The sequence below is a fragment of the Sciurus carolinensis genome, unplaced genomic scaffold, assembly GCF_902686445.1.
Source record: "Sciurus carolinensis unplaced genomic scaffold, mSciCar1.2, whole genome shotgun sequence".
NCBI classification, from domain to species: domain Eukaryota; kingdom Metazoa; phylum Chordata; class Mammalia; order Rodentia; family Sciuridae; genus Sciurus; species Sciurus carolinensis.
The window spans coordinates 109,128-119,058 of record NW_025920178.1 but is presented as its reverse complement, the minus strand read 5'-3'; the positions used below and the strand labels follow the sequence as shown (position 1 = coordinate 119,058).

At 39.8% G+C, this 9,931-nt stretch overlaps 1 pseudogene; it reads left to right on the top strand.

Annotated features, from left to right (window-relative positions):
* The first annotated feature begins 877 nt into the window (after nucleotides 1-877).
* On the top strand, nucleotides 878-5,499 carry LOC124974804 (cyclin-C-like; annotated as a pseudogene).
* The last annotated feature ends 4,432 nt before the right edge of the window (nucleotides 5,500-9,931 follow it).

Below are 9,931 nucleotides of genomic sequence, written 5' to 3'. Positions count from 1 at the left end.
AATTTTTTCTGTTAACATGAATTTCTTAGTTATGGTTTCACAGTTAGCCCATCCCTCTGACAGAAACCCTTTTTCCTCCCACCACAGGATGTGGTGGGAGCTCAGCATCTCCTATGTAACCCAGCTTGAGTAATCCTTGTGGTTCTATATGTACATGGAGGGCACACACAGGGAATTTATAGACTTGCTATGTACACAGACATGAGTGTGCACAGACATGAAGATACACAGATACACCTAAACTTCTGGTTATAAGAGGACTCTTGGCTATAAATTTACACTTTAATTTATGTTGTTGATAAAGGACAGAGTTCCTTTAAGTATTTTTCAAGTGACAAACTTTACAACAGATGGTGCTAGAGAGATGTCACAAGAACAAGGGCCTCCTGAAGTTTCTGGATGTCCCTCAGTTGGTCTGCTTTGTGAGTTGAGAATACTCTGTAGAGCCAGGGCCTGCACCCTGGAGAGGTGGAGAGTTTACTGCAGTCCTAGAAACAGGGGAAGAGTCTGGTGCTTCCTACTCACTCTGCCTGTGATTTCCTCTGATTGAACCCTTCCCCTAAGGTCTCCCACAGTCAAGCAGTGCTCCAGCCCTCTTGCTGCAGCTTCATTCTGTTCCCACTGTGCAACCATTATGGTCACCAGCTTTAGTATGCCTGTCCCACCCTGTTCTGGAGGGCTTGTCTACCCTATGACTGTAGAGCTATTCTGGCTCAGAAAATGAGTGCAGTTCTTGGCCATTCAGTGGGTTCAACCACCTTTTCAATGGAGTCTGAACCACAGAAAATTTCTAATATCCTATAGTCACCTTTTTAATCATAGTTTAATATTCTATTTTTAAATTTCCCCTCTTTAGATCACATTGTGATATCTGTCTCCTAAATGACTCCAGAGTGTTGTACCTCTTCAGGGTTCAAAATCAAAGATGTGTTGTATGATAATAGGCGGGGCCACACAATTTACAAAAAGGCATAGACTCACATACAGAAATTCCACACAGAGGTACACATATACATGTATTAGTACATATCCGGATAAGTACAGTGTGAATTTTTTCCAAGTATACACTGTGGAATTTTGGACAACTAAATTAATGATGCAGTTAATCCATTATTGCAACAGTTGAACTTGGTTCTGGTCCCAGGAAGATAAGACAGGAGCTAAGAGGGTAACAGAGATGTCAACTTATGATTTGGTCTTGAGACTTTCATAATTTTCTCTTTTAAAGGGGCCATCCTTGTTCTCAGTTGAATCAAAGAATGGCTGTTAAATGAAGTTGGATACAGCAATCAAAAGTGAGACAAAGGCTGGGAGACAGGAACATTTCTGCCTAACTCCCTAAATTTCTGAACCTACACTAAATGTCTGCCAGTTGGGTTTGCCTGCCAGTATGACTGTAGGGACAAATGAACTCCCTAATATGCCTGAAAATGGTATGTGCATTTTTGTGTATCTGTCTTTGTTGAAAAGAAAACCCATGGTGTCTCTGGATTTTCTCAGGGTTCATGACAAGCAAGGAAAAAATAGTGTGAGTGGAAACACAGGACAATACAGGATGGAAAGTATGGAAGGGAGAACATTAGTGCCAGAAGGGGCACTACTGACAAAGGGACAGCTGCTGTCAGTTGTCTCACAGTCAGACCAGGCTGTGAAATTCCCTACTGACCACGGACAATCCACCAAAGGCCAACTTAGAACAAAACCACTGTGTGTGAAACATGAAATCACTCCAAAATATGTTTATACATAGAGAAAAGAGACACTCTGTGAACCACAAACGTGGAAAACATGTCCTTCTCCTGCTTAACATGAATATCTGCTGCTCCTTTACAAAGTATAGCTTTGCCTTGCTCCACTTCACTCATCTCATAATAATAAGATACCCATTCAGAGTTGCCTGGCTTCCTGACAATTTCTTAAACTTCCCCTCAAATCACCCAACACAAAACCAAATCCCACAAAAAATCCTGTCTTCACAATCTAGAAAGTCTCATGGTAGACAATTGTGTGCAATAATGCTCCTGCTGCAAAGATAGGAAAAAGAAAACTAAATTTTGAAAATAAACAATAATTGACTTTGTGTTTTCCTGATAGCCTTTGAAGGGTAATGACACTCCCATATATTGCCTTTGTGAGACTTTTAGCATCCTTGTGGAAGAGGGAATGGGCTCAAAATATTATTTTATAGAGACCAAAACCAAAGTTGAACCAGAATATGTGGTTTGTCTGTCTAAACTCACAATCATGAGTCAAAAACCAAGACTTCTGATTCTGAACCCATTTCTGCCTCCCAGCCGGAACTGTGCAAGAACACTGCTTCCAAGGTAAGAAAACTATGGCACAGACATCCCACAGAGGAAGAGGGCTTGTCTGAATCAGGCTGTCAGTGTGAGCTGTGCCATGCATTCTGAGAGTGAACCCCACAAGGGTGTAAGAGTGCACAGTCAAGGCAGTGGTGCCCTCTTTCACACAACAGGGAACTGAGAATATGAAAGCATTAGAACCTGGCAAAGCTTACACAGACAGGAAGTAGCAGAGCTGAGAGATTCCACCCAGGCTACCAAAGGAGGTGGAATGGAGGCAGGCAGTCTTCCTATGGGTCGGAGAGGAAGTCACCTCTGCAGCCTCTTGGAATGAGATAGATTTCCAGTGGGGCTGTCAGAGTGGAGGAAGTATTGTGAAGGGCCTAAAATCCTGAACAAAGGCACACAGTGGCCTTCTATGTGGGGCAGAGATTAAAGTGTATAATCAGAGGATGATGCATGTAGAGAGAGGCATCACACAGCACAGGTCTGCTAGAGACTGGAGAGCAGGATGGTGCTCATAAATGAGTGGTGCTCAAATCTGTGGGTCAACTGTCAGATTGACCTCCCACCCAGATGCCCTTCCCCAACTCAGCTGAATTCCAGGAAATGTCACAGTCGGGAAGATGGGGCCCAATCTAATATCCATCATTTGCTTTAGCCATGTGACTCTCTACCATCTCAGGCATGACTGCAGGCACAGAAGATGGGTCAGCAGGAAGTAAGGAAACCAGGCCCTTCACAGACCACAGAGAATCCAGTGGGAAAGAGCCTGGAAGCACATCCAGTTCACATCCTTTCTGGTATTTGGAGGCCCCTACAACACTGCCCCATATGGTCCTGAAGGCCATGTGACACTCCCATGATGGGGATCCTCAATACCCCAAACTAACATGTAATTTTCATGACAGTGGCTACAGTTTGGGTCTGGAATATCCCCCCAAAGATCCATGTATTAAAGGCTCGGTGCCCAGGTCACAGCACTTTTGGAAAGTTGTGGAAACTTTAAGAGATGGGGCCTAATGGGAGGTTTGGGGCCACTGAAGTCATGCCCTTAAGTAGGATTATGCAGTTCTGATTTCTTTCTTTTTCTCTCTCATTCCTGGCCATGGGGTGAAGAGTCTTCCTCTGCCATAATCTTCCACCATGGTGCACCGCTTCACCACAGGTACAAAAGCAACCACAAAAGCAGCTGGGCCAAGTAACCACAGGCTTCAAAACTGTGAACCAAAATAAACCTTTCCTTTCTTTATATATTGATTATTTCAGGTATTTTGTTATAGTAATGGAAAACTGACTAACCCAGAAAAACAACAGAAGAAATTTAGTTTATAATTGAGTGAATTGTGCTTCATAAAGTTATTGTTCCATTCCTTCTACACTATCCCCATTGATTAATGGAACATGTTCATTTACCCACAGGATAACCCATCCTTTTCTCCCCAGATTTGCTCTTCCTTTGCCTTTGTTTTTTATTTTAACTGAATGGCCCTTAGGTATTTAAATTGGAAACTTGTGTGCCCATGAAAATATGAATGTTTACCACTTCATATTCAATTTCCAATGTAGGTCTGCTTTTCTCCAATCCAACTTCCTACTAATATTTCTCCGTATTTCAGTCAAAACAAACCTTACAAAATTCTAATGTATTCATCTCTCTTCTGGAATGCCTCCAATGACCTGTGGGAGAATCTCCAAAGTCTTGAACACAGCTTACAAATCCTATTATCATTCAGTGCTTCCCTGTTCTATCACATGAATCTCACACTGCAACCTGGGGCAGACTGATAGTGTTCCCATTGGGAAGACGTCCCTTCTTTCTCACACTTCAACCCATTGCACAGGTTATTCACATTGTGATACTTGGATAAAGTTCTAAAGGAAGCATGTATGGTCTTTGTAACATTCACAAATTCCTTGAGACTCCTTTTAAAAACTTCTTTTGAAATCATTTTAGTTTAATATAGTGGTTGAAAGAATTGTAAAGAAAATTCCCATATGCCTTTCAATCATCATTCCTCAATGAATGACAGGATCTAACATGCCATTGTACAAAAGTATCAAAACCAGGAAATTGACTAATACAACAGTAAGATGCAGATGCTGTTTGGATTTAGCTGTTATTTATCTACATAGTTTTCTTTTTTTGTGTGTTTAACCTATGAAAATTATTTTTTGTAATCATAGGTTTTTAACTTCCACAATCAAAATACAGAATAGGCAGAGTCAAGTCGATTTGATCCAGGAGCCTCAGCTCCAATGAACTGGGTCTATGATCGCTTTGCGAGCTGCTGTGAGTAGGCTGATGCTTTTTTTTTTTTTATCAGGGCAAACTGTGTTCTATGGCAGGGAACTTTTGGCAGAGCACCCACTATTTGTAATGGATGTTGGATAAACATCATCTGTTGAAGGAGTGCCAAAAGGACTTAAAATTTCTCTCAGAATAATAATATTGGAAATTACAAATATTTTTTACAAATGTTATCCAAGCAGTAGGTAAAACATCTTAAATTAAGACAGCAAGTTATTGCCCCTGCTACAGTCTATTTCAAGAAATTATGTACTAGGTATTCACTGAAGGGTATAGATCCTGTATTAATGGCTCCTAGGTCTGTCTTTTTGGCATTCAAAGAAGCAGAATTTGGCATAGTCTCAAAGGCAAGACTGGTTGCTGCTGCTACTTCTGTATTAAAAATTAGATTTTCATATGCCTTTCCAAAGGGATTTCCTTATAGGGTTGAATCATATATTAGAATGTGAATTCTGTCTTTTAGAACTAATGGATTGTTGCTTAAAATAGTGAATCATCCATATACACCTTTGCTTCAGTATGTGCAGGACATGGGCCAAGAAGACTTGTTGCTTCCCTGCATGGAGGACAGTGAATGATACCTACAGAACAGATCTTTGCCTACTGTATCCTTCTTTCATGATAGCTTTAGTTTGCCTATATGTGGCCTGTGTCATACAGCAGAGAGATGCCAGATGGTGGTTTGCTGAGCTTTCTGTGGATATGGAAAAGATTTTGGAAATATTCATTGTTATTATAAAACTATATGAGCAGTGGAAGAATTTTGATGAGAGAAAAGAGGTGGCAATTATTCCTAGTAAGATGCCAAAATCAATACCACCTCCAAACAGTGAAGGAGAGCAAGGTCCAAATGGAAGTCAGAACTCTAGCTATAGTCGATCTTAAAAATATTCTGAAGAATATTGGAAATAAACAGTTGGACAGATTTCAGTAATGTCTTCAGTGGAACACAAATGAAAATGAATAGCTTGTTACTGACAAGTATATTGGGAAGTTATTTTATTTTTACAAAATAAGTTTTTCTTTATCTAATTGGATTCTACTACATAATTTATAAAAAAAATCTCAATTATAAAAGTTTGAAAAGGTTCTATGGGACCTACAGACAAACATACATAGACATTTAATGATTAATAGTTTGTGATGAGTATGTTATTTCTTAATTTGGATGAAAGAAATTATAGTTTTTTATTAAGCCAAGAAATATGAAACATAATTTGTTTAAAAATTGGTCATTGAGGGACCAAAAAAAAAAAAAAAAAAAAAACGACATAAATTCAATATATGAGGGGTTTTTCCCCCATGTCTGGAAGTTAAACTTCAAAACTCTATTTAAGGAATCAGATTTCACAAAATCCTAGAATATTTTGATAATGATGTTGATAATGTCAAGGAAATTAATCAAGTTTCTATCGATTTTAATAAGTAATTTATTCAGTAATTTTGGTTTCTTGCCATGGAAGATACTAGCCCGGTCTAGCAGAAAAGTACAATATGTATAGGATCTTTGATATTTTAAAAGTTGTATTAATTCTGTACATTTTGAAATGCTGGGCAAACTTCTTTTAAAAACAAATCCTACATGAAGTTATTTGCAATTAATTCACAATTAATGAGACATTTTGAAAGTTTAATTGAAGAAAATACCATAATGAGGTGAAATTTTGGTAAATTTTTAATGTTAATTTGTTAATCTTCCATGAAAAAAATTGTAAGATACATGGCCTAGTTTAATTTGGTGTCAGTGTGGACTTACAGATCCACTGCAGGTATCCTGAGCCAGGAATGCAATCAGGTTTCAAGCCAGTTTGGTAACTGGCTATTCTTAATCTTCATGAGTTTAAGACCTTCAGACTAAATGTTATGTCAGTGGACTGGGCTGTCTATGGAACTTAATAAATTAATCATTTTCTTCAGACCTGAAGGAGAATAATAAAACTTGGGAGTCACAGGATATTAATCTACAAGTTAAGGATTAAAACATTTTCTATAAATAAATTGTGAATGATGGATTATTAATGTTGACTTCCTAGTACAAGACTGCAAGAATAAAAATAAATTCTTCAGCTAAGAAAAAGACACAGAATAATGCCCAATAAGACTTATATGCCCAATAAGACTTTATAGTTTTACCATACCTCTATTCCTATCAATCACTCATTTGTTCTCTGTAACTATAGTTTTGTCTTTCAAGAATGTTTTATGTACTGAAACCCTGCTGTGCAGAAGCCCCATCGTAAGTCATTTATGTTGATCTGGGTTCCTTGATCAAGAGTCAAGGGGCTCAACTTGACTTGGGATACCCAGAAGAGGCTATCTAGGGGTAGTGACAGATGCATAGCAGACAGAAATCATGTCAGGGGTGTCTCTTTCTGTTTTACAGGAACACCGTACCATGGAGTTACCCTAATTACCTATTGCAGAGAGCCATGAAACATTAGATCCATGGGATTGGGCAGATAAGGTTTCCCAGGAAGGAACAACTAGAAGAAAAGCTTTGAAGGACAGATTTTGAAAAATGGGAGAGGGGTTTGAGGCAAGTTGTCTAATTGCCAGAGGTTTTGACTCACAAAATATAGGAGAAATACGACAGGAAGTAGAGAGGGTTCTAGCACTCTGCTTGGGCAAAGGTATTGGGAAGTTTCTAGTGAAAATACTCTAATGAGATATCTTGTTGTGGGAACTAAAGCACCAATCAGAAGCAGACTCAAGTTATTTCTGGGGTAGGCTAGTGACTATCAGATGACTTGAGCTGACGCTGGGACCTGATTCTTCTTCTCTGAATCACAATCTGCAGTTTAGTACCTGGAACTGAATAAATGAGATTTAACTGGACCTGGAGGGAAATCATCTACACAGAGATAAAACTGGGGTTTGGATTGCAGATGAGCACAAAGGGAGGCAGGGGTGGGGGAGAGAGGGAGCTTCTGCAGACACCTTGTTCTCCAGCCTTCCTATCTCTTAAGCCAACAGTCATGAGTGAGTACAGACATGTAGTGGTTTTGCTCTCACTGCCACAGGAAACACATCCCCCACCTTCTAGCAGTAACATCAGAGGCCTGGGCTCTGAGAGTGCCCTCAAAATCCCCTGGTGCATGTCACTGTGCAGACTTGTTAAAGTACTAATCACACAACATCACAAGGAAGGTTTCCTTCACTGAATACCCAATCTAGAGTCCAGGAAGGGATCACCAATTTCTACTTTGCCTGTGCCCAAGTTTCAAGACAGAGGGCATGTGTGGCAACTAAGTGCTGGTTAACTGAACAAGATAATCTCTCTTTTCTCACAGTAAGGAGAGGACTGTGTTTGTTTTCACCATTTCTTCTCCTTCTGAATGAGGAAGTCCAAAAGACCTGCCCTGTGATGGCCTATACTCCTCCAGGCATGAATGGTTTCCCAGGCAAAGATGGACATGATAAAGCCAAGGAGAAAAGGGAGAACCAGGTACCTGTTGGCTCTTCCAGCTGCATGACTCTTGATCTTCCATAGAAAACTGCTTGGAGACATGGGAGGAATGTCCTATCTAGGACAATTAAGTTTCTCCTACTATATCATATAACTCAAAACAGAGACGCATCTCTTGTCCTCTGCCAATCCAGACTTCCACCTATCAGTTTGTGACATGTGTTTGTCTTGTCTATCTGGGAAAGCATTCTTCAAGGTAGGCTATCCCATGGAACACAGGAGGATTATTTCTTCTCTTAGTCATTGGACATAGTAGCTCAAAAGATTGGCCCTGGGTCAATGTCTCCTTTCTCTGGGAAGGAATTGGGCATTAAGTTCTTGGAAAAGAGAGAAAAAGAACAGATAACTAGTCATGTTTTCTTTATCTTCCAAAAGATCAAAGGCTCAGAGGTTCACAAGTCCCACCTGGGCCCCCTGGATCAAAAGGTGCGGTGGGTGAAAAGGGCGACTGTGGAATATGTCCGGGGAAGATCCATGAGGCTAAGTTCCACCAGAATAATCAGGTGGGAGGTGCACTTTTCCTGATGCTTTATGGGAAGAGGACTGGGTTGCTTCTTGGTCCAAGGTCATCAGCACTCTCTAGATTACTTGGTGCATCAAGGGATTTCTACCAATGCCTAAGTATATATTTACTAACCTTTCAGGGCCACTCCCTCACCAACTATACCCCAGGCCTAGAGAGAGAAAATAGGATATCCGAGTGTGGGCTTAATATGTCTTTTATCCCCAAAGAGTATATCCATGGCATGGCACTTATATCCATGGCATGGCACTTATATCTTTTGAGCTACTATGTCCAATGACTAAGAGAAGAAATAAGTCAAGCCAAAATTAGTGCGTTCAAAACACAAGCATTTATTTAAATACAATTTTGTGAGTCAGTCACAGATTTTCTGATTTTAACTGAGCTCAGTCTGTAGTGAACCAATGGATGGCCAGTGGTTTTGTTCATATGTGGATGTCAGCTGGACTGAGGAGATTAAGACATGGGCCTCTAATTGGACAGGCCAGCCAGGGGTTGTTCAAATAGCAGAAATTATAACATTCCCAATTGTAAAAAGAACAAACGCTTCAAGGCCTACTGAAGCGCAGAACACATGCGTTATCATTTGTGCCACATTGTATTGGTCCTAACAAGTCATGAGTCCAACCCAGATTCAAGGAGTATGAAAGTAGTCTCCATTTTTTTTTACACGAGAGAAGCTGCTACTTTTGCCATCTATGACACACAACTTGCCTCAAGCGCTCTTCACTCAGATAATGACCAATTCAAAAAATATACATCATGATTTCTTGATTAAGTTCAGAATAAAGTTGAAAAAAACAAAACAACAAAAGGAAACAAAAACAATACTGTTCAAAATAAAAATCCTCTGTCTTTAGTCAATAATTACGAGCTCCTAATAATCCCTCCAGAGGTTTCTTTTAGTCTTTGATAGAGCAATTTATTGGAAAAAATTAGTGAGGAACTCCAGTTGCAGATTTCTGTCATGCTAGGTACTCAGGGAGTGCATGTGTGCATTTGATATGTATGTGTACATGACGTGTCTTTAGATACAATCGTCAGATAAAGACATGTTTTGGACTGAGTGGAAACAGAGGTATTTTTCTTTTTTTTTATTGTAAACAAATGGGATACATGTTGTTTCTCTGTTTGTACATAGCGTAAAGGCATACCATTTGTGTAATCATAAATTTACATAGGGTAATGTTGTTTGATTCATTCTGTTCTTTTTTCCTTTCCCCCCACCCCTCCACCCCTCTTTTCCCTCTACACAGTCCGTCCTACCTCCTTTCTTGCCCCCCTCCCTAACGCTAACTCTAAACCTAACACTAACCCCTCCCACCCCC